Source organism: Taudactylus pleione, unplaced genomic scaffold (assembly GCF_031769625.1).
Source record: "Taudactylus pleione unplaced genomic scaffold, aTauple2 ptg000593l, whole genome shotgun sequence".
In the NCBI taxonomy this organism is placed as follows: Eukaryota; Metazoa; Chordata; class Amphibia; order Anura; family Myobatrachidae; genus Taudactylus; species Taudactylus pleione.
The window spans coordinates 218,716-243,649 of record NW_028284995.1 but is presented as its reverse complement, the minus strand read 5'-3'; the positions used below and the strand labels follow the sequence as shown (position 1 = coordinate 243,649).

At 31.8% G+C, this 24,934-nt stretch overlaps 13 non-coding genes across 13 annotated transcripts; all 13 read right to left on the bottom strand.

The window, feature by feature from the left end:
* Window positions 1–1,363: 1,363 nt before the first annotated feature.
* TRNAF-GAA (transfer RNA phenylalanine (anticodon GAA)) lies at window positions 1,364–1,436 on the bottom strand. The gene has a single exon. It is a non-coding gene; the product is annotated as a tRNA-Phe (tRNA).
* A 1,872-nt stretch (window positions 1,437–3,308) lies between these two features.
* TRNAF-GAA (transfer RNA phenylalanine (anticodon GAA)) lies at window positions 3,309–3,381 on the bottom strand. Its single transcript has one exon. It is a non-coding gene; the product is annotated as a tRNA-Phe (tRNA).
* A 1,391-nt stretch (window positions 3,382–4,772) lies between these two features.
* On the bottom strand, window positions 4,773–4,845 carry TRNAF-GAA (transfer RNA phenylalanine (anticodon GAA)). The gene has a single exon. It is a non-coding gene; the product is annotated as a tRNA-Phe (tRNA).
* Window positions 4,846–7,206: 2,361 nt separating this feature from the next.
* Window positions 7,207–7,279, bottom strand: TRNAF-GAA (transfer RNA phenylalanine (anticodon GAA)). The gene has a single exon. It is a non-coding gene; the product is annotated as a tRNA-Phe (tRNA).
* A 1,872-nt stretch (window positions 7,280–9,151) lies between these two features.
* On the bottom strand, window positions 9,152–9,224 carry TRNAF-GAA (transfer RNA phenylalanine (anticodon GAA)). The gene has a single exon. It is a non-coding gene; the product is annotated as a tRNA-Phe (tRNA).
* A 902-nt stretch (window positions 9,225–10,126) lies between these two features.
* TRNAF-GAA (transfer RNA phenylalanine (anticodon GAA)) lies at window positions 10,127–10,199 on the bottom strand. The gene has a single exon. It is a non-coding gene; the product is annotated as a tRNA-Phe (tRNA).
* A 2,357-nt stretch (window positions 10,200–12,556) lies between these two features.
* On the bottom strand, window positions 12,557–12,629 carry TRNAF-GAA (transfer RNA phenylalanine (anticodon GAA)). Its single transcript has one exon. It is a non-coding gene; the product is annotated as a tRNA-Phe (tRNA).
* Window positions 12,630–13,531: 902 nt separating this feature from the next.
* TRNAF-AAA (transfer RNA phenylalanine (anticodon AAA)) lies at window positions 13,532–13,604 on the bottom strand. The gene has a single exon. It is a non-coding gene; the product is annotated as a tRNA-Phe (tRNA).
* A 906-nt stretch (window positions 13,605–14,510) lies between these two features.
* On the bottom strand, window positions 14,511–14,583 carry TRNAF-GAA (transfer RNA phenylalanine (anticodon GAA)). The gene has a single exon. It is a non-coding gene; the product is annotated as a tRNA-Phe (tRNA).
* Window positions 14,584–15,485: 902 nt separating this feature from the next.
* On the bottom strand, window positions 15,486–15,558 carry TRNAF-AAA (transfer RNA phenylalanine (anticodon AAA)). Its single transcript has one exon. It is a non-coding gene; the product is annotated as a tRNA-Phe (tRNA).
* Window positions 15,559–17,916: 2,358 nt separating this feature from the next.
* TRNAF-GAA (transfer RNA phenylalanine (anticodon GAA)) lies at window positions 17,917–17,989 on the bottom strand. Its single transcript has one exon. It is a non-coding gene; the product is annotated as a tRNA-Phe (tRNA).
* Window positions 17,990–20,828: 2,839 nt separating this feature from the next.
* TRNAF-GAA (transfer RNA phenylalanine (anticodon GAA)) lies at window positions 20,829–20,901 on the bottom strand. Its single transcript has one exon. It is a non-coding gene; the product is annotated as a tRNA-Phe (tRNA).
* A 2,353-nt stretch (window positions 20,902–23,254) lies between these two features.
* Window positions 23,255–23,327, bottom strand: TRNAF-GAA (transfer RNA phenylalanine (anticodon GAA)). The gene has a single exon. It is a non-coding gene; the product is annotated as a tRNA-Phe (tRNA).
* Window positions 23,328–24,934: the final 1,607 nt, after the last annotated feature.

The following is a 24,934-nucleotide window of genomic DNA, read 5'->3' as shown; positions in this document are numbered from 1 at the left end:
ACTAAGACCTCAACTGAGCTATGTTTGCATGGTTACACAAGGTTAAGTATCAATATTTTTCTGTCATCATGATTGCATGAAATGAAGAGAAAAGATGTGTTTTATACTGTAAATATATCCATTACAAACCCTTAATCATACATTTAAGTAAAAGTTTTAACAAATTGTGGTCAGAAAGCAGTTAGTTTATTTCAAATTTTCATAATAGAGTAGCATGATGGACATCATGAAAACAATATTTAAGCTGTATTTATGCACCGTGTTGTTAAATAAACATTCTCATCATTTAGAAGTTACCACTGAATACTCAACTATGTTAAGAAATGATGTTGTTTACATTTGAAATACTTAAAAACTGATAACTGCTCAAGGAAAGAAGAAAAAAGGTACTCAAACATGCTGAAACCCGGGACCTTTAGATCTTCAGTCTAACGCTCTCCCAACTGAGCTATTTTGGCAAAGTCTGTGTATGGCAAAAGTCACTAAGACCTCAACTGAGCTATGTTTGCATGGTTACACAAGGTTTAGTATCAATATTTTTCTGTCATCATGATTGCATGAAATGAAAAGAAAATATGTGTTTTATACTGTAAATATATCCATTACAAACCCTTAATCATACATTTAAGTAAAAGTTTTAACAAATTGTGGTCAGGAAGCATTGTTAGATTACTTCAAATTTTCATAATAGTTAGAGTAGCGTGACTTACAACATGAAAACAATATTTAAGCTGTATTTATGCACCGTGGTGTTAAATAAACATTCTCATCATTTAGAAGTTACTACTGAATACTCAACTATGTTAAGAAATGATGTTGTTTAAATTTGAAATAATTAATTTCTGATCACTACTCAAGGAAAAAAGAAAAATGCACTCAAACATACCGAAACCAGGGACCTTTAGATCTTCAGTCTAACGTTCTCCCAACTGAGCTATTTCGGCAAGGTCTGTGTATGGCAAAAGTCACTAAGACATCAACTGAGCTATGTTTGCATGGTTTCACAAGGTTAAGTATCAATATTTTTCTGTCAGCATGATTGCATGAAATGAAAAGAAAATATGTGTTTTATACTGTAAATATATCCATTACAAACCCTTAATCATACATTTAAGTAAAAGTTTTAACAAATTGTGGTCAGGAAGCAGTTAGTTTACTTCAAATTTTCATAATAGAGTAGCATGATGGACAACATGAAAACAATATTTAAGCTGTATTTATGCACCGTGTTGTTAAATAAACATTCTCATCATTTAGAAGTTACTACTGAATACTCAACTATGTTAAGAAATGATGTTGTTTAAATTTGAAATAATTAAATTCTGATCACTACTCAAGCAAAAAAGAAAAAGGCACTCAAACATGCCGAAACCCGGGATCGAACCAGGGACCTTTAGATCTTCAGTCTAACACTCTCCCGACTGAGCTATTTCGGCAAGGTATGTGTATGGCAAAAGTCACTAAGACCTCAACTGAGCTATGTTTGCATGGTTACACAAGGTTAAGTATCAATATTTTTCTGTCATCATGATTGCATGAAATGAAGAGAAAAGATGTGTTTTATACTGTAAATATATCCATTACAAACCCTTAATCATACATTTAAGTAAAAGTTTTAACAAATTGTGGTCAGAAAGCAGTTAGTTTATTTCAAATTTTCATAATAGAGTAGCATGATGGACATCATGAAAACAATATTTAAGCTGTATTTATGCACCGTGTTGTTAAATAAACATTCTCATCATTTAGAAGCTACCACTGAATACTCAACTATGTTAAGAAATGATGTTGTTTACATTTGAAATACTTAAAAACTGATAACTGCTCAAGGAAAGAAGAAAAAAGGTACTCAAACATGCTGAAACCCGGGACCTTTAGATCTTCAGTCTAACGCTCTCCCAACTGAGCTATTTTGGCAAAGTCTGTGTATGGCAAAAGTCACTAAGACCTCAACTGAGCTATGTTTGCATGGTTACACAAGGTTTAGTATCAATATTTTTCTGTCATCATGATTGCATGAAATGAAAAGAAAATATGTGTTTTATACTGTAAATATATCCATTACAAACCCTTAATCATACATTTAAGTAAAAGTTTTAACAAATTGTGGTCAGGAAGCATTGTTAGATTACTTCAAATTTTCATAATAGTTAGAGTAGCGTGACTTACAACATGAAAACAATATTTAAGCTGTATTTATGCACCGTGGTGTTAAATAAACATTCTCATCATTTAGAAGTTACTACTGAATACTCAACTATGTTAAGAAATGATGTTGTTTAAATTTGAAATAATTAAATTCTGATCACTACTCAAGGAAAAAAGAAAAATGCACTCAAACATGCCGAAACCAGGGACCTTTAGATCTTCAGTCTAACGCTCTCCCAACTGAGCTATTTCGGCAAGGTCTGTGTATGGCAAAAGTCACTAAGACATCAACTGAGCTATGTTTGCATGGTTTCTCAAGGTTAAGTATCAATATTTTTCTGTCAGCATGATTGCATGAAATGAAAAGAAAATAGGTGTTTTATACTGTAAATATATCCATTACAAACCCTTAATCATACATTTAAGTAAAAGTTTTAACAAATTGTGGTCAGGAAGCATTGTTAGATTACTTCAAATTTTCATAATAGTTAGAGTAGCGTGACTTAAAACATGAAAACAATATTGAAGCTGTATTTATGCACCGTGTTGTTAAATAAACATTCTCATCATTTAGAAGTTACTACTGAATACTAAACTATGTTAAGAAATGATGTTGTTTAAATTTGAAATAATTAAATTCTGATCACTACTCATGGAAAAAAGAAATATGCACTCAAACATGCCGAAACCAGGGACCTTTAGATCTTCAGTCTAACGCTCTCCCAACTGAGCTATTTCGGCATGGTCTATGTATGGCAAAAGTCACTAAGACATCAACTGAGCTATGTTTGCATGGTTACACAAGGTTAAGTATCAATATTTTTCTGTCATCATGATTGCATGAAATGAAGAGAAAAGATGTATTTTATACTGTAAATATATAAATTACAAGCCCTTAATCATACATTTATGTAAAAGTTTTAACAAATTGTGGTCAGGAAGCAGTTAGTTTACTTCAAATTTTCATAATAGAGTATCATGATGGACAACATGAAAACAATATTTAAGCTGTATTTATGCACCGTGTTGTTAAATAAACATTCTCATCATTTAGAAGTTACTACTGAATACTCAACTATGTTAAGAAATGATGTTGTTTAAATTTGAAATAATTAAATTCTGATCATTACTCAAGCAAAAAAGAAAAAGGCACTCAAACATGCCGAAACCCAGGATCGAACCAGGGACCTTTAGATCTTCAGTCTAACGCTCTCCCAACTGAGCTATTTCGGCAAGGTATGTGTATGGCAAAAGTCACTAAGACCTCAACTGAGCTATGTTTGCATGGTTACACAAGGTTAAGTATCAATATTTTTCTGTCATCATGATTGCATGAAATGAAGAGAAAAGATGTGTTTTATACGGTAAATATATCCATTACAAACCCTTAATCATACATTTAAGTAAAATTTTTAACAAATTGTGGTCAGGAAGCATTGTTAGATTACTTCAAATTTTCATAATAGTTAGAGTAGCGTGACTTACAACATGAAAACAATATTTAAGCTGTATTTATGCACCGTGGTGTTAAATAAACATTCTCATCATTTAGAAGTTACTACTGAATACTCAACTATGTTAAGAAATGATGTTGTTTAAATTTGAAATAATTAAATTCTGATCACTACTCAAGGAAAAAAGAAAAATGCACTCAAACATGCCGAAACCAGGGACCTTTAGATCTTCAGTCTAACGCTCTCCCAACTGAGCTATTTCGGCAAGGTCTGTGTATGGCAAAAGTCACTAAGACATCAACTGAGCTATGTTTGCATGGTTTCACAAGGTTAAGTATCAATATTTTTCAGTCAGCATGATTGCATGAAATGAAAAGAAAATAGGTGTTTTATACTGTAAATATATCCATTACAAACCCTTAATCATACATTTAAGTAAAAGTTTTAACAAATTGTGGTCAGGAAGCATTGTTAGATTACTTCAAATTTTCATAATAGTTAGAGTAGCGTGACTTAAAACATGAAAACAATATTTAAGCTGTATTTATGCACCGTGTTGTTAAATAAACATTCTCATCATTTAGAAGTTACTACTGAATACTCAACTATGTTAAGAAATGATGTTGTTTAAATTTGAAATAATTAAATTCTGATCACTACTCATGGAAAAAAGAAATATGCACTCAAACATGCCGAAACCAGGGACCTTTAGATCTTCAGTCTAACGCTCTCCCAACTGAGCTATTTCGGCATGGTCTGTGTATGGCAAAAGTCACTAAGACATCAACTGAGCTATGTTTGCATGGTTACACAAGGTTAAGTATCAATATTTTTCTGTCATCATGATTGCATGAAATGAAGAGAAAAGATGTATTTTATACTGTAAATATATAAATTACAAGCCCTTAATCATACATTTATGTAAAAGTTTTAACAAATTGTGGTCAGGAAGCAGTTAGTTTACTTCAAATTTTCATAATAGAGTAGCATGATGGACAACATGAAAACAATATTTAAGCTGTATTTATGCACCGTGTTGTTAAATAAACATTCTCATCATTTAGAAGTTACTACTGAATACTCAACTATGTTAAGAAATGATGTTGTTTAAATTTGAAATAATTAAATTCTGATCACTACTCAAGCAAAAAAGAAAAAGGCACTCAAACATGCCGAAACCCGGGATCGAACCAGGGACCTTTAGATCTTCAGTCTAACACTCTCCCAACTGAGCTATTTCGGCAAGGTATGTGTATGGCAAAAGTCACTAAGACCTCAACTGAGCTATGTTTGCATGGTTACACAAGGTTAAGTATCAATATTTTTCTGTCATCATGATTGCATGAAATGAAGAGAAAAGATGTGTTTTATACTGTAAATATATCCATTACAAACCCTTAATCATACATTTAAGTAAAAGTTTTAACAAATTGTGGTCAGAAAGCAGTTAGTTTATTTCAAATTTTCATAATAGAGTAGCATGATGGACATCATGAAAACAATATTTAAGCTGTATTTATGCACCGTGTTGTTAAATAAACATTCTCATCATTTAGAAGTTACCACTGAATACTCAACTATGTTAAGAAATGATGTTGTTTACATTTGAAATACTTAAAAACTGATAACTGCTCAAGGAAAGAAGAAAAAAGGTACTCAAACATGCTGAAACCCGGGACCTTTAGATCTTCAGTCTAACGCTCTCCCAACTGAGCTATTTTGGCAAAGTCTGTGTATGGCAAAAGTCACTAAGACCTCAACTGAGCTATGTTTGCATGGTTACACAAGGTTTAGTATCAATATTTTTCTGTCATCATGATTGCATGAAATGAAAAGAAAATATGTGTTTTATACTGTAAATATATCCATTACAAACCCTTAATCATACATTTAAGTAAAAGTTTTAACAAATTGTGGTCAGGAAGCATTGTTAGATTACTTCAAATTTTCATAATAGAGTAGCATGATGGACAACATGAAAACAATATTTAAGCTGTATTTATGCACCGTGTTGTTAAATAAACATTCTCATCATTTAGAAGTTACTACTGAATACTCAACTATGTTAAGAAATGATGTTGTTTAAATTTGAAATAATTAAATTCTGATCACTACTCAAGCAAAAAAGAAAAAGGCACTCAAACATGCCGGAACCCGGGATCAAACCAGGGACCTTTAAATCTTCAGTCTAACACTCTCCCAACTGAGTTATTTCGGCAAGGTATGTGTATGGCAAAAGTCACTAAGACCTCAACTGAGCTATGTTTGCATGGTTACACAAGGTTAAGTATCAATATTTTTCTGTCATCATGATTGCATGAAATGAAGAGAAAAGATGTGTTTTATACTGTAAATATATCCATTACAAACCCTTAATCATACATTTAAGTAAAAGTTTTAACAAATTGTGGTCAGAAAGCAGTTAGTTTATTTCAAATTTTCATAATAGAGTAGCATGATGGACATCATGAAAACAATATTTAAGCTGTATTTATGCACCGTGTTGTTAAATAAACATTCTCATCATTTAGAAGTTACCACTGAATACTCAACTATGTTAAGAAATGATGTTGTTTACATTTGAAATACTTAAAAACTGATAACTGCTCAAGGAAAGAAGAAAAAAGGTACTCAAACATGCTGAAACCCGGGACCTTTAGATCTTCAGTCTAACGCTCTCCCAACTGAGCTATTTTGGCAAAGTCTGTGTATGGCAAAAGTCACTAAGACCTCAACTGAGCTATGTTTGCATGGTTACACAAGGTTTAGTATCAATATTTTTCTGTCATCATGATTGCATGAAATGAAAAGAAAATATGTGTTTTATACTGTAAATATATCCATTACAAACCCTTAATCATACATTTAAGTAAAAGTTTTAACAAATTGTGGTCAGGAAGCATTGTTAGATTACTTCAAATTTTCATAATAGTTAGAGTAGCGTGACTTACAACATGAAAACAATATTTAAGCTGTATTTATGCACCGTGGTGTTAAATAAACATTCTCATCATTTAGAAGTTACTACTGAATACTCAACTATGTTAAGAAATGATGTTGTTTAAATTTGAAATAATTAATTTCTGATCACTACTCAAGGAAAAAAGAAAAATGCACTCAAACATGCCGAAACCAGGGACCTTTAGATCTTCAGTCTAACGTTCTCCCAACTGAGCTATTTCGGCAAGGTCTGTGTATGGCAAAAGTCACTAAGACATCAACTGAGCTATGTTTGCATGGTTTCACAAGGTTAAGTATCAATATTTTTCTGTCAGCATGATTGCATGAAATGAAAAGAAAATATGTGTTTTATACTGTAAATATATCCATTACAAACCCTTAATCATACATTTAAGTAAAAGTTTTAACAAATTGTGGTCAGGAAGCAGTTAGTTTACTTCAAATTTTCATAATAGAGTAGCATGATGGACAACATGAAAACAATATTTAAGCTGTATTTATGCACCGTGTTGTTAAATAAACATTCTCATCATTTAGAAGTTACTACTGAATACTCAACTATGTTAAGAAATGATGTTGTTTAAATTTGAAATTATTAAATTCTGATCACTACTCAAGCAAAAAAGAAAAAGGCACTCAAACATGCCGAAACCCGGGATCGAACCAGGGACCTTTAGATCTTCAGTCTAACACTCTCCCGACTGAGCTATTTCGGCAAGGTATGTGTATGGCAAAAGTCACTAAGACCTCAACTGAGCTATGTTTGCATGGTTACACAAGGTTAAGTATCAATATTTTTCTGTCATCATGATTGCATGAAATGAAGAGAAAAGATGTGTTTTATACTGTAAATATATCCATTACAAACCCTTAATCATACATTTAAGTAAAAGTTTTAACAAATTGTGGTCAGAAAGCAGTTAGTTTATTTCAAATTTTCATAATAGAGTAGCATGATGGACATCATGAAAACAATATTTAAGCTGTATTTATGCACCGTGTTGTTAAATAAACATTCTCATCATTTAGAAGCTACCACTGAATACTCAACTATGTTAAGAAATGATGTTGTTTACATTTGAAATACTTAAAAACTGATAACTGCTCAAGGAAAGAAGAAAAAAGGTACTCAAACATGCTGAAACCCGGGACCTTTAGATCTTCAGTCTAACGCTCTCCCAACTGAGCTATTTTGGCAAAGTCTGTGTATGGCAAAAGTCACTAAGACCTCAACTGAGCTATGTTTGCATGGTTACACAAGGTTTAGTATCAATATTTTTCTGTCATCATGATTGCATGAAATGAAAAGAAAATATGTGTTTTATACTGTAAATATATCCATTACAAACCCTTAATCATACATTTAAGTAAAAGTTTTAACAAATTGTGGTCAGGAAGCATTGTTAGATTACTTCAAATTTTCATAATAGTTAGAGTAGCGTGACTTACAACATGAAAACAATATTTAAGCTGTATTTATGCACCGTGGTGTTAAATAAACATTCTCATCATTTAGAAGTTACTACTGAATACTCAACTATGTTAAGAAATGATGTTGTTTAAATTTGAAATAATTAAATTCTGATCACTACTCAAGGAAAAAAGAAAAATGCACTCAAACATGCCGAAACCAGGGACCTTTAGATCTTCAGTCTAACGCTCTCCCAACTGAGCTATTTCGGCAAGGTCTGTGTATGGCAAAAGTCACTAAGACATCAACTGAGCTATGTTTGCATGGTTTCTCAAGGTTAAGTATCAATATTTTTCTGTCAGCATGATTGCATGAAATGAAAAGAAAATAGGTGTTTTATACTGTAAATATATCCATTACAAACCCTTAATCATACATTTAAGTAAAAGTTTTAACAAATTGTGGTCAGGAAGCATTGTTAGATTACTTCAAATTTTCATAATAGTTAGAGTAGCGTGACTTAAAACATGAAAACAATATTGAAGCTGTATTTATGCACCGTGTTGTTAAATAAACATTCTCATCATTTAGAAGTTACTACTGAATACTAAACTATGTTAAGAAATGATGTTGTTTAAATTTGAAATAATTAAATTCTGATCACTACTCATGGAAAAAAGAAATATGCACTCAAACATGCCGAAACCAGGGACCTTTAGATCTTCAGTCTAACGCTCTCCCAACTGAGCTATTTCGGCATGGTCTATGTATGGCAAAAGTCACTAAGACATCAACTGAGCTATGTTTGCATGGTTACACAAGGTTAAGTATCAATATTTTTCTGTCATCATGATTGCATGAAATGAAGAGAAAAGATGTATTTTATACTGTAAATATATAAATTACAAGCCCTTAATCATACATTTATGTAAAAGTTTTAACAAATTGTGGTCAGGAAGCAGTTAGTTTACTTCAAATTTTCATAATAGAGTATCATGATGGACAACATGAAAACAATATTTAAGCTGTATTTATGCACCGTGTTGTTAAATAAACATTCTCATCATTTAGAAGTTACTACTGAATACTCAACTATGTTAAGAAATGATGTTGTTTAAATTTGAAATAATTAAATTCTGATCATTACTCAAGCAAAAAAGAAAAAGGCACTCAAACATGCCGAAACCCAGGATCGAACCAGGGACCTTTAGATCTTCAGTCTAACGCTCTCCCAACTGAGCTATTTCGGCAAGGTATGTGTATGGCAAAAGTCACTAAGACCTCAACTGAGCTATGTTTGCATGGTTACACAAGGTTAAGTATCAATATTTTTCTGTCATCATGATTGCATGAAATGAAGAGAAAAGATGTGTTTTATACGGTAAATATATCCATTACAAACCCTTAATCATACATTTAAGTAAAAGTTTTAACAAATTGTGGTCAGAAAGCAGTTAGTTTATTTCAAATTTTCATAATAGAGTAGCATGATGGACATCATGAAAACAATATTTAAGCTGTATTTATGCACCGTGTTGTTAAATAAACATTCTCATCATTTAGAAGTTACCACTGAATACTCAACTATGTTAAGAAATGATGTTGTTTACATTTGAAATACTTAAAAACTGATAACTGCTCAAGGAAAGAAGAAAAAAGGTACTCAAACATGCTGAAACCCGGGACCTTTAGATCTTCAGTCTAACGCTCTCCCAACTGAGCTATTTTGGCAAAGTCTGTGTATGGCAAAAGTCACTAAGACCTCAACTGAGCTATGTTTGCATGGTTACACAAGGTTTAGTATCAATATTTTTCTGTCATCATGATTGCATGAAATGAAAAGAAAATATGTGTTTTATACTGTAAATATATCCATTACAAACCCTTAATCATACATTTAAGTAAAAGTTTTAACAAATTGTGGTCAGGAAGCATTGTTAGATTACTTCAAATTTTCATAATAGAGTAGCATGATGGACAACATGAAAACAATATTTAAGCTGTATTTATGCACCGTGTTGTTAAATAAACATTCTCATCATTTAGAAGTTACTACTGAATACTCAACTATGTTAAGAAATGATGTTGTTTAAATTTGAAATAATTAAATTCTGATCACTACTCAAGCAAAAAAGAAAAAGGCACTCAAACATGCCGAAACCCGGGATCGAACCAGGGACCTTTAGATCTTCAGTCTAACACTCTCCCAACTGAGCTATTTCGGCAAGGTATGTGTATGGCAAAAGTCACTAAGACCTCAACTGAGCTATGTTTGCATGGTTACACAAGGTTAAGTATCAATATTTTTCTGTCATCATGATTGCATGAAATGAAGAGAAAAGATGTGTTTTATACTGTAAATATATCCATTACAAACCCTTAATCATACATTTAAGTAAAAGTTTTAACAAATTGTGGTCAGAAAGCAGTTAGTTTATTTCAAATCTTCATAATAAAGCAGCAGGATGGACATCAAGAAAACAATATTTATGCTGTATTTATGCACCGTGTTGTTAAATAAACATTCTCATCATTTAGAAGTTACCACTGAATACTCAACTATGTTAAGAAATGATGTTGTTTACATTTGAAATACTTAAAAACTGATAACTGCTCAAGGAAAGAAGAAAAAAGGTACTCAAACATGCTGAAACCCGGGACCTTTAGATCTTCAGTCTAACACTCTCCCAACTGAGCTATTTTGGCAAAGTCTGTGTATGGCAAAAGTCACTAAGACCTCAACTGAGCTATGTTTGCATGGTTACACAAGGTTTAGTATCAATATTTTTCTGTCATCATGATTACATGAAATGAAAAGAAAATATGTGTTTTATACTGTAAATATATCCATTACAAACCCTTAATCATACATTTAAGTAAAAGTTTTAACAAATTGTGGTCAGGAAGCATTGTTAGATTACTTCAAATTTTCATAATAGTTAGAGTAGCGTGACTTACAACATGAAAACAATATTTAAGCTGTATTTATGCACCGTGGTGTTAAATAAACATTCTCATCATTTAGAAGTTACTACTGAATACTCAACTATGTTAAGAAATGATGTTGTTTAAATTTGAAATAATTAAATTCTGATCACTACTCAAGGAAAAAAGAAAAATGCACTCAAACATGCCGAAACCAGGGACCTTTAGATCTTCAGTCTAACGCTCTCCCAACTGAGCTATTTCGGCAAGGTCTGTGTATGGCAAAAGTCACTAAGACATCAACTGAGCTATGTTTGCATGGTTTCACAAGGTTAAGTATCAATATTTTTCTGTCAGCATGATTGCATGAAATGAAAAGAAAATATGTGTTTTATACTGTAAATATATCCATTACAAACCCTTAATCATACATTTAAGTAAAAGTTTTAACAAATTGTGGTCAGGAAGCATTGTTAGATTACTTCAAATTTTCATAATAGTTAGAGTAGCGTAACTTAAAACATGAAAACAATATTTAAGCTGTATTTATGCACCGTGTTGTTAAATAAACATTCTCATCATTTAGAAGTTACTACTGAATACTCAACTATGTTAAGAAATGATGTTGTTTAAATTTGAAATAATTAAATTCTGATCACTACTCAAGGAAAATAGAAAAATGCACTCAAACATGCCGAAACCAGGGACCTTTAGATCTTCAGTCTAACGCTCTCCCAACTGAGGTATTTCGGCAAGGTCTGTGTATGGCAAAAGTCACTAAGACATCAACTGAGCTATGTTTGCATGGTTTCACAAGGTTAAGAATCAATATTTTTCTGTCAGCATGATTGCATGAAATGAAAAGAAAATATGTGTTTTATACTGTAAATATATCCATTACAAACCCTTAATCATACATTTAAGTAAAAGTTTTAACAAATTGTGGTCAGGAAGCATTGTTAGATTACTTCAAATTTTCATAATAGTTAGAGTAGCGTGACTTAAAACATGAAAACAATATTTAAGCTGTATTTATGCACCGTGTTGTTAAATAAACATTCTCATCATTTAGAAGTTACTACTGAATACTCAACTATGTTAAGAAATGATGTTGTTTAAATTTGAAATAATTAAATTCTGATCACTACTCATGGAAAAAAGAAATATGCACTCAAACATGCCGAAACCAGGGACCTTTAGATCTTCAGTCTAATGCTCTCCCAACTGAGCTATTTCGGCATGGTCTGTGTATGGCAAAAGTCACTAAGACATCAACTGAGCTATGTTTGCATGGTTACACAAGGTTAAGTATCAATATTTTTCTGTCATCATGATTGCATGAAATGAAGAGAAAAGATGTATTTTATACTGTAAATATATAAATTACAAGCCCTTAATCATACATTTAAGTAAAAGTTTTAACAAATTGTGGTCAGGAAGCAGTTAGTTTACTTCAAATTTTCATAATAGAGTAGCATGACGGACAACATGAAAACAATATTTAAGCTGTATTTATGCTCCGTGTTGTTAAATAAACATTCTCATCATTTAGAAGTTACTACTGAATACTCAACTATGTTAAGAAATGATGTTGTTTAAATTTGAAATAATTAAATTCTGATCACTACTCAAGGAAAAAGAAAAATGAACTCAAACATGCCGAAACCCGGGATCAAACCAGGGACCTTTAGATCTTCAGTCTAACGCTCTCCCAACTGAGCTATTTCGGCAAGGTATGTGTATGGCAAAAGTCACTAAGACCTCAACTGAGCTATGTTTGCATGGTTACACAAGGTTAAGTATCAATATTTTTCTGTCATCATGATTGCATGAAATGAAGAGAAAAGATGTGTTTTATACTGTAAATATATCCATTACAAACCCTTAATCATACATTTAAGTAAAAGTTTTAACAAATTGTGGTCAGAAAGCAGTTAGTTTATTTCAAATTTTCATAATAGAGTAGCATGATGGACATCATGAAAACAATATTTAAGCTGTATTTATGCACCGTGTTGTTAAATAAACATTCTCATCATTTAGAAGTTACCACTGAATACTCAACTATGTTAAGAAATGATGTTGTTTACATTTGAAATACTTAAAAACTGATAACTGCTCAAGGAAAGAAGAAAAAAGGTACTCAAACATGCTGAAACCCGGGACCTTTAGATCTTCAGTCTAACGCTCTCCCAACTGAGCTATTTTGGCAAAGTCTGTGTATGGCAAAAGTCACTAAGACCTCAACTGAGCTTTGTTTGCATGGTTACACAAGGTTTAGTATCAATATTTTTCTGTCATCATGATTGCATGAAATGAAAAGAAAATATGTGTTTTATACTGTAAATATATCCATTACAAACCCTTAATCATACATTTAAGTAAAAGTTTTAACAAATTGTGGTCAGGAAGCATTGTTAGATTACTTCAAATTTTCATAATAGAGTAGCATGATGGACAACATGAAAACAATATTTAAGCTGTATTTATGCACCGTGTTGTTAAATAAACATTCTCATCATTTAGAAGTTACTACTGAATACTCAACTATGTTAAGAAATGATGTTGTTTAAATTTGAAATAATTAAATTCTGATCACTACTCAAGCAAAAAAGAAAAAGGCACTCAAACATGCCGAAACCCGGGATCGAACAAGGGACCTTTAGATCTTTAGTCTAACACTCTCCCGACTGAGCTATTTCGGCAAGGTATGTGTATGGCAAAAGTCACTAAGACCTCAACTGAGCTATGTTTGCATGGTTACACAAGGTTAAGTATCAATATTTTTCTGTCATCATGATTGCATGAAATGAAGAGAAAAGATGTGTTTTATACTGTAAATATATCCATTACAAACCCTTAATCATACATTTAAGTAAAAGTTTTAACAAATTGTGGTCAGAAATCAGTTAGTTTATTTCAAATTTTCATAATAGAGCAGCAGGTTGGACATCAAGAAAACAATATTTAAGCTGTATTTATGCACCGTGTTGTTAAATAAACATTCTCATCATTTAGAAGTTACCACTGAATACTCAACTATGTTAAGAAATGATGTTGTTTACATTTGAAATACTTAAAAACTGATAACTGCTCAAGGAAAGAAGAAAAAAGGTACTCAAACATGCTGAAACCCGGGACCTTTAGATCTTCAGTCTAACACTCTCCCAACTGAGCTATTTTGGCAACGTCTGTGTATGGCAAAAGTCACTAAGACCTCAACTGAGCTATGTTTGCATGGTTACACAAGGTTTAGTATCAATATTTTTCTGTCATCATGATTGCATGAAATGAAAAGAAAATATGTGTTTTATACTGTAAATATATCCATTACAAACCCTTAATCATACATTTAAGTAAAAGTTTTAACAAATTGTGGTCAGGAAGCATTGTTAGATTACTTCAAATTTTCATAATAGTTAGAGTAGCGTGACTTACAACATGAAAACAATATTTAAGCTGTATTTATGCACCGTGGTGTTAAATAAACATTCTCATCATTTAGAAGTTACTACTGAATACTCAACTATGTTAAGAAATGATGTTGTTTAAATTTGAAATAATTAAATTCTGATCACTACTCAAGGAAAAAAGAAAAATGCACTCAAACATGCCGAAACCCGGGATCAAACCAGGGACCTTTAGATCTTCAGTCTAACGCTCTCCCAACTGAGCTATTTCGGCAAGGTATGTGTATGGCAAAAGTCACTAAGACCTCAACTGAGCTATGTTTGCATGGTTACACAAGGTTAAGTATCAATATTTTTCTGTCATCATGATTGCATGAAATGAAGAGAAAAGATGTGTTTTATACTGTAAATATATCCATTACAAACCCTTAATCATACATTTAAGTAAAAGTTTTAACAAATTGTGGTCAGAAAGCAGTTAGTTTATTTCAAATTTTCATAATAGAGTAGCATGATGGACATCATGAAAACAATATTTAAGCTGTATTTATGCACCGTGTTGTTAAATAAACATTCTCATCATTTCGAAGTTACCACTGAATACTCAACTATGTTAAGAAATGATGTTGTTTACATTTGAAATACTTAAAAACTGATAACTGCTCAAGGAAAGAAGAAAAAAGGTACTCAAACATGCTGAAACCCGGGACCTTTAGATCTTCAGTCTAACGCTCTCCCAACTGAGCTATTTTGGCAAAGTCTGTGTATGGCAAAAGTCACTAAGACCTCAACTGAGCTTTGTTTGCATGGTTACACAAGGTTTAGTATCAATATTTTTCTGTCATCATGATTGCATGAAATGAAAAGAAAATATGTGTTTTATACTGTAAATATATCCATTACAAACCCTTAATCATACATTTAAGTAAAAGTTTTAACAAATTGTGGTCAGGAAGCATTGTTAGATTACTTCAAATTTTCATAATAGAGTAGCATGATGGACAACATGAAAACAATATTTAAGCTGTATTTATGCACCGTGTTGTTAAATAAACATTCTCATCATTTAGAAGTTACTACTGAATACTCAACTATGTTAAGAAATGATGTTGTTTAAATTTGAAATAATTAAATTCTGATCACTACTCAAGCAAAAAAGAAAAAGGCACTCAAACATGCCGAAACCCGGGATTGAACAAGGGACCTTTAGATCTTTAGTCTAACACTCTCCCGACTGAGCTATTTCGGCAAGGTATGTGTATGGTAAAAGTCACTAAGACCTCAACTGAGCTATGTTTGCATGGTTACACAAGGTTAAGTATCAATATTTTTCTGTCATCATGATTGCATGAAATGAAGAGAAAAGATGTGTTTTATACTGTAAATATATCCATTACAAACCCTTAATCATACATTTAAGTAAAAGTTTTAACAAATTGTGGTCAGAAATCAGTTAGTTTATTTCAAATTTTCATAATAGAGCAGCAGGTTGGACATCAAGAAAACAATATTTAAGCTGTATTTATGCACCGTGTTGTTAAATAAACATTCTCATCATTTAGAAGTTACCACTGAATACTCAACTATGTTAAGAAATGATGTTGTTTACATTTGAAATACTTAAAAACTGATAACTGCTCAAGGAAAGAAGAAAAAAGGTACTCAAACATGCTGAAACCCGGGACCTTTAGATCTTCAGTCTAACACTCTCCCAACTGAGCTATTTTGGCAAAGTCTGTGTATGGCAAAAGTCACTAAGACCTCAACTGAGCTATGTTTGCATGGTTACACAAGGTTTAGTATCAATATTTTTCTGTCATCATGATTGCATGAAATGAAAAGAAAATATGTGTTTTATACTGTAAATATATCCATTACAAACCCTTAATCATACATTTAAGTAAAAGTTTTAACAAATTGTGGTCAGGAAGCATTGTTAGATTACTTCAAATTTTCATAATAGTTAGAGTAGCGTGACTTACAACATGAAAACAATATTTAAGCTGTATTTATGCACCGTGGTGTTAAATAAACATTCTCATCATTTAGAAGTTACTACTGAATACTCAACTATGTTAAGAAATGATGTTGTTTAAATTTTAAATAATTAAATTCTGATCACTACTCAAGGAAAAAAGAAAAATGCACTCAAACATGCCGAAACCAGGGACCTTTAGATCTTCAGTCTAACGCTCTCCCAACTGAGCTATTTCGGCAAGGTCTGTGTATGGCAAAAGTCACTAAGACATCAACTGAGCTATGTTTGCATGGTTTCACAAGGTTAAGTATCAATATTTTTCTGTCAGCATGATTGCATGAAATGAAAAGAAAATATGTGTTTTATACTGTAAATATATCCATTACAAACCCTTAATCATACATTTAAGTAAAAGTTTTAACAAATTGTGGTCAGGAAGCATTGTTAGATTACTTCAAATTTTCATAATAGTTAGAGTAGCGTAACTTAAAACATGAAAACAATATTTAAGCTGTATTTATGCACCGTGTTGTTAAATAAACATTCTCATCATTTAGAAGTTACTACTGAATACTCAACTATGTTAAGAAATGATGTTGTTTAAATTTGAAATAATTAAATTCTGATCACTACTCAAGGAAAAAAGAAAAATGCACTCAAACATGCCAAAACCATGGACCTTTAGATCTTCAGTCTAACGCTCTCCCAACTGAGCTATTTCGGCAAGGTCTGTGTATGGCAAAAGTCACTAAGACATCAACTGAGCTATGTTTGCATGGTTACACAAGGTTAAGTATCAATATTTTTCTGTCAGCATGATAGCATGAAATGAAAAGAAAATATGTGTTTTATACTGTAAATATATCCATTACAAACCCTTAATCATACATTTAAGTAAAAGTTTTAACAAATTGTGGTCAGGAAGCATTGTTAGATTACTTCAAATTTTCATAATAGTTAGAGTAGCATGACTTAAAACATGAAAATAATATTTAAGCTGTATTTATGCACCGTGTTGTTAAATAAACATTCTCATCATTTAGAAGTTACTACTGAATACTCAACTATGTTAAGAAATGATGTTGATTAAATTTGAAATAATTAAATTCTGATCACTACTCATGGAAAAAAGAAATATGCACTCAAACATGCCGAAACCAGGGACCTTTAGATCTTCAGACTAACGCTCTCCCAACTGAGCTATTTCGGCATGGTCTGTGTATGGCAAAAGTCACTAAGACATCAACTGAGCTATGTTTGCATGGTTACACAAGGTTAAGTATCAATATTTTTCTGTCATCATGATTGCATGAAATGAAGAGAAAAGATGTATTTTATACTGTAAATATATAAATTACAAGCCCTTAATCATACATTTAAGTAAAAGTTTTAACAAATTGTGGTCAGGAAGCAGTTAGTTTACTTCAAATTTTCATAATAGAGTAGCATGACGGACAACATGAAAACAATATTTAAGCTGTATTTATGCACCGTGTTGTTAAATAAACATTCTCATCATTTAGAAGTTACTACTGAATACTCAACTATGTTAAGAAATGATGTTGTTTAAATTTGAAATAATTAAATTCTGATCACTACTCATGGAAAAAAGAAATATGAACTCAAACATGCCGAAACCCGGGATCGAACCAGGGACCTTTAGATCTTCAGTCTAACGCTCTCCCAACTGAGCTATTTCGGCAAGGTATGTGTATGGCAAAAGTCACTAAGACCTCAACTGAGCTATGTTTGCATGGTTACACAAGGTTAAGTATCAATATTTTTCTGTCATCATGATTGCATGAAATGAAGAGAAAAGATGTGTTTTATACTGTAAATATATCCATTACAAACCCTTAATCATACATTTAAGTAAAAGTTTTAACAAATTGTGGTCAGAAAGCAGTTAGTTTATTTCAAATTTTCATAATAGAGTAGCATGATGGACATCATGAAAACAATATTTAAGCTGTATTTATGCACCGTGTTGTTAAATAAACATTCTCATCATTTAGAAGTTACCACTGAATACTCAACTATGTTAAGAAATGATGTTGTTTACATTTGAAATACTTAAAAACTGATAACTGCTCAAGGAAAGAAGAAAAAAGGTACTCAAACATGCTGAAACCCGGGACCTTTAGATCTTCAGTCTAACGCTCTCCCAACTGAGCTATTTTGGCAAAGTCTGTGTATGGCAAAAGTCACTAAGACCTCAACTGAGCTATGTTTGCATGGTTACACAAGGTTTAGTATCAATATTTTTCTGTCATCATGATTGCATGAAATGAAGAGAAAAGATGTGTTTTATACTGTAAATATATCCATTACAAACCCTTAATCATACATTTAAGTAAAAGTTTTAACAAATTGTGGTCAGAAAGCAGTTAGTTTATTTCAAATTTTCATAATAGAGTAGCATGATGGACATCATGAAAACAATATTTAAGCTGTATATATGCACCGTGTTGTTAAATAAACATTCTCATCATTTAGAAGTTACCACTGAATACTCAACTATGTTAAGAAATGATGTTGTTTACATTTGAAATACTTAAAAACTGATAACTGCTCAAGGAAAGAAGAAAAAAGGTACTCAAACATGCTGAAACCCGGGACCTTTAGATCTTCAGTCTAACACTCTCCCAACTGAGCTATTTTGGCAAAGTCTGTGTATGGCAAAAGTCACTAAGACCTCAACTGAGCTATGTTTGCATGGTTACACAAGGTTTAGTATCAATATTTTTCTGTCATCATGATTGCATGAAATGAAAAGAAAATATGTGTTTTATACTGTAAATATATCCATTACAAACCCTTAATCATACATTTAAGTAAAAGTTTTAACAAATTGTGGTCAGGAAGCATTGTTAGATTACTTCAAATTTTCATAATAGTTAGAGTAGCGTGACTTACAACATGAAAACAATATTTAAGCTGTATTTATGCACCGTGGTGTTAAATAAACATTCTCATCATTTAGAAGTTACTACTGAATACTCAACTATGTTAAGAAATGATGTTGTTTAAATTTGAAATAATTAAATTCTGATCACTACTCAAGGAAAAAAGAAAAATGCACTCAAACATGCCGAAAGCAGGGACCTTTAGATCTTCAGTCTAACGCTCTCCCAACTGAGCTATTTCGGCAAGGTCTGTGTATGGCAAAAGTCACTAAGACATCAACTGAGCTATGTTTGCATGGTTTCACAAGGTTAAGTATCAATATTTTTCAGTCAGCATGATTGCATGAAATGAAAAGAAAATAGGTGTTTTATACTGTAAATATATCCATTACAAACCCTTAATCATACATTTAAGTAAAAGTTTTAACAAATTGTGGTCAGGAAGCATTGTTAGATTACTTCAAATTTTCATAATAGTTAGAGTAGCGTAACTTAAAACATGAAAACAATATTTAAGCTGTATTTATGCACCGTGTTGTTAAATAAACATTCTCATCATTTAGAAGTTACTACTGAATACTCAACTATGTTAAGAAATGATGTTGTTTAAATTTGAAATAATTAAATTCTGATCACTACTCAAGGAAAAAAGAAAAATGCACTCAAACATGCCAAAACCATGGACCTTTAGATCTTCAGTCTAACGCTCTCCCAACTGAGCTATTTCGGCAAGGTCTGTGTATGGCAAAAGTCACTAAGACATCAACTGAGCTATGTTTGCATGGTTACACAAGGTTAAGTATCAATATTTTTCTGTCAGCATGATAGCATGAAATGAAAAGAAAATATGTGTTTTATACTGTAAATATATCCATTACAAACCCTTAATCATACATTTAAGTAAAAGTTTTAACAAATTGTGGTCAGGAAGCATTGTTAGATTACTTCAAATTTTCATAATAGTTAGAGTAGCATGACTTAAAACATGAAAATAATATTTAAGCTGTATTTATGCACCGTGTTGTTAAATAAACATTCTCATCATTTAGAAGTTACTACTGAATACTCAACTATGTTAAGAAATGATGTTGATTAAATTTGAAATAATTAAATTCTGATCACTACTCATGGAAAAAAGAAATATGCACTCAAACATGCCGAAACCAGGGACCTTTAGATCTTCAGACTAACGCTCTCCCAACTGAGCTATTTCGGCATGGTCTGTGTATGGCAAAAGTCACTAAGACATCAACTGAGCTATGTTTGCATGGTTACACAAGGTTAAGTATCAATATTTTTCTGTCATCATGATTGCATGAAATGAAGAGAAAAGATGTATTTTATACTGTAAATATATAAATTACAAGCCCTTAATCATACATTTAAGTAAAAGTTTTAACAAATTGTGGTCAGGAAGCAGTTAGTTTACTTCAAATTTTCATAATAGAGTAGCATGACGGACAACATGAAAACAATATTTAAGCTGTATTTATGCACCGTGTTGTTAAATAAACATTCTCATCATTTAGAAGTTACTACTGAATACTCAACTATGTTAAGAAATGATGTTGTTTAAATTTGAAATAATTAAATTCTGATCACTACTCATGGAAAAAAGAAATATGAACTCAAACATGCCGAAACCCGGGATCGAACCAGGGACCTTTAGATCTTCAGTCTAACGCTCTCCCAACTGAGCTATTTCGGCAAGGTATGTGTATGGCAAAAGTCACTAAGACCTCAACTGAGCTATGTTTGCATGGTTACACAAGGTTAAGTATCAATATTTTTCTGTCATCATGATTGCATGAAATGAAGAGAAAAGATGTGTTTTATACTGTAAATATATCCATTACAAACCCTTAATCATACATTTAAGTAAAAGTTTTAACAAATTGTGGTCAGAAAGCAGTTAGTTTATTTCAAATTTTCATAATAGAGTAGCATGATGGACATCATGAAAACAATATTTAAGCTGTATTTATGCACCGTGTTGTTAAATAAACATTCTCATCATTTAGAAGTTACCACTGAATACTCAACTATGTTAAGAAATGATGTTGTTTACATTTGAAATACTTAAAAACTGATAACTGCTCAAGGAAAGAAGAAAAAAGGTACTCAAACATGCTGAAACCCGGGACCTTTAGATCTTCAGTCTAACGCTCTCCCAACTGAGCTATTTTGGCAAAGTCTGTGTATGGCAAAAGTCACTAAGACCTCAACTGAGCTATGTTTGCATGGTTACACAAGGTTTAGTATCAATATTTTTCTGTCATCATGATTGCATGAAATGAAGAGAAAAGATGTGTTTTATACTGTAAATATATCCATTACAAACCCTTAATCATACATTTAAGTAAAAGTTTTAACAAATTGTGGTCAGAAAGCAGTTAGTTTATTTCAAATTTTCATAATAGAGTAGCATGATGGACATCATGAAAACAATATTTAAGCTGTATATATGCACCGTGTTGTTAAATAAACATTCTCATCATTTAGAAGTTACCACTGAATACTCAACTATGTTAAGAAATGATGTTGTTTACATTTGAAATACTTAAAAACTGATAACTGCTCAAGGAAAGAAGAAAAAAGGTACTCAAACATGCTGAAACCCGGGACCTTTAGATCTTCAGTCTAACACTCTCCCAACTGAGCTATTTTGGCAAAGTCTGTGTATGGCAAAAGTCACTAAGACCTCAACTGAGCTATGTTTGCATGGTTACACAAGGTTTAGTATCAATATTTTTCTGTCATCATGATTGCATGAAATGAAAAGAAAATATGTGTTTTATACTGTAAATATATCCATTACAAACCCTTAATCATACATTTAAGTAAAAGTTTTAACAAATTGTGGTCAGGAAGCATTGTTAGATTACTTCAAATTTTCATAATAGTTAGAGTAGCGTGACTTACAACATGAAAACAATATTTAAGCTGTATTTATGCACCGTGGTGTTAAATAAACATTCTCATCATTTAGAAGTTACTACTGAATACTCAACTATGTTAAGAAATGATGTTGTTTAAATTTGAAATAATTAAATTCTGATCACTACTCAAGGAAAAAAGAAAAATGCACTCAAACATGCCGAAAGCAGGGACCTTTAGATCTTCAGTCTAACGCTCTCCCAACTGAGCTATTTCGGCAAGGTCTGTGTATGGCAAAAGTCACTAAGACATCAACTGAGCTATGTTTGCATGGTTTCACAAGGTTAAGTATCAATATTTTTCAGTCAGCATGATTGCATGAAATGAAAAGAAAATAGGTGTTTTATACTGTAAATATATCCATTACAAACCCTTAATCATACATTTAAGTAAAAGTTTTAACAAATTGTGGTCAGGAAGCATTGTTAGATTACTTCAAATTTTCATAATAGTTAGAGTAGCGTGACTTAAAACATGAAAACAATATTTAAGCTGTATTTATGCACCGTGTTGTTAAATAAACATTCTCATCATTTAGAAGTTACTACTGAATACTCAACTATGTTAAGAAATGATGTTGTTTAAATTTGAAATAATTAAATTCTGATCACTACTCATGGAAAAAAGAAATATGCACTCAAACATGCCGAAACCAGGGACCTTTAGATCTTCAGTCTAACGCTCTCCCAACTGAGCTATTTCGGCATGGTCTGTGTATGGCAAAAGTCACTAAGACATCAACTGAGCTATGTTTGCATGGTTACACAAGGTTAAGTATCAATATTTTTCTGTCATCATGATTGCATGAAATGAAGAGAAAAGATGTATTTTATACTGTAAATATATAAATTACAAGCCCTTAATCATACATTTATGTAAAAGTTTTAACAAATTGTTGTCAGGAAGCAGTTAGTTTACTTCAAATTTTCATAATAGAGTAGCATGATGGACAACATGAAAACAATATTTAAGCTGTATTTATGCACCGTGTTGTTAAATAAACATTCTCATCATTTAGAAGTTACTACTGAATACTCAACTATGTTAAGAAATGATGTTGTTTAAATTTGAAATAATTAAATTCTGATCACTACTAAAGCAAAAAAGAAAAAGGCACTCAAACATGCCGAAACCCGGGATCGAACCAGGGACCTTTAGATCTTCAGTCTAACACTCTCCCAACTGAGCTATTTCGGCAAGGTATGTGTATGGCAAAAGTCACTAAGACCTCAACTGAGCTATGTTTGCATGGTTACACAAGGTTAAGTATCAATATTTTTCTGTCATCATGATTGCATGAAATGAAGAGAAAAGATGTGTTTTATACTGTAAATATATCCATTACAAACCCTTAATCATACATTTAAGTAAAAGTTTTAACAAATTGTGGTCAGAAAGCAGTTAGTTTATTTCAAATTTTCATAATAGAGTAGCATGATGGACATCATGAAAACAATATTTAAGCTGTATTTATGCACCGTGTTGTTAAATAAACATTCTCATCATTTAGAAGTTACCACTGAATACTCAACTATGTTAAGAAATGATGTTGTTTACATTTGAAATACTTAAAAACTGATAACTGCTCAAGGAAAGAAGAAAAAAGGTACTCAAACATGCTGAAACCCGGGACCTTTAGATCTTCAGTCTAACGCTCTCCCAACTGAGCTATTTTGGCAAAGTCTGTGTATGGCAAAAGTCACTAAGACCTCAACTGAGCTATGTTTGCATGGTTACACAAGGTTTAGTATCAATATTTTTCTGTCATCATGATTGCATGAAATGAAGAGAAAAGATGTGTTTTATACTGTAAATATATCCATTACAAACCCTTAATCATACATTTAAGTAAAAGTTTTAACAAATTGTGGTCAGAAAGCAGTTAGTTTATTTCAAATTTTCATAATAGAGTAGCATGATGGACATCATGAAAACAATATTTAAGCTGTATTTATGCACCGTGTTGTTAAATAAACATTCTCATCATTTAGAAGTTACCACTGAATACTCAACTATGTTAAGAAATGATGTTGTTTACATTTGAAATACTTAAAAACTGATAACTGCTCAAGGAAAGAAGAAAAAAGGTACTCAAACATGCTGAAACCCGGGACCTTTAGATCTTCAGTCTAACGCTCTCCCAACTGAGCTATTTTGGCAAAGTCTGTGTATGGCAAAAGTCACTAAGACCTCAACTGAGCTATGTTTGCATGGTTACACAAGGTTTAGTATCAATATTTTTCTGTCATCATGATTGCATGAAATGAAGAGAAAAGATGTGTTTTATACTGTAAATATATCCATTACAAACCCTTAATCATACATTTAAGTAAAAGTTTTAACAAATTGTGGTCAGGAAGCATTGTTAGATTACTTCAAATTTTCATAATAGTTAGAGTAGCGTGACTTACAACATGAAAACAATATTTAAGCTGTATTTATGCACCGTGGTGTTAAATAAACATTCTCATCATTTAGAAGTTACTACTGAATACTCAACTATGTTAAGAAATGATGTTGTTTAAATTTGAAATAATTAAATTCTGATCACTACTCAAGGAAAAAAGAAAAATGCACTCAAACATGCCGAAACCAGGGACCTTTAGATCTTCAGTCTAACGCTCTCCCAACTGAGCTATTTCGGCAAGGTCTGTGTATGGCAAAAGTCACTAAGACATCAACTGAGCTATGTTTGCATGGTTTCACAAGGTTAAGTATCAATATTTTTCAGTCAGCATGATTGCATGAAATGAAAAGAAAATAGGTGTTTTATACTGTAAATATATCCATTACAAACCCTTAAT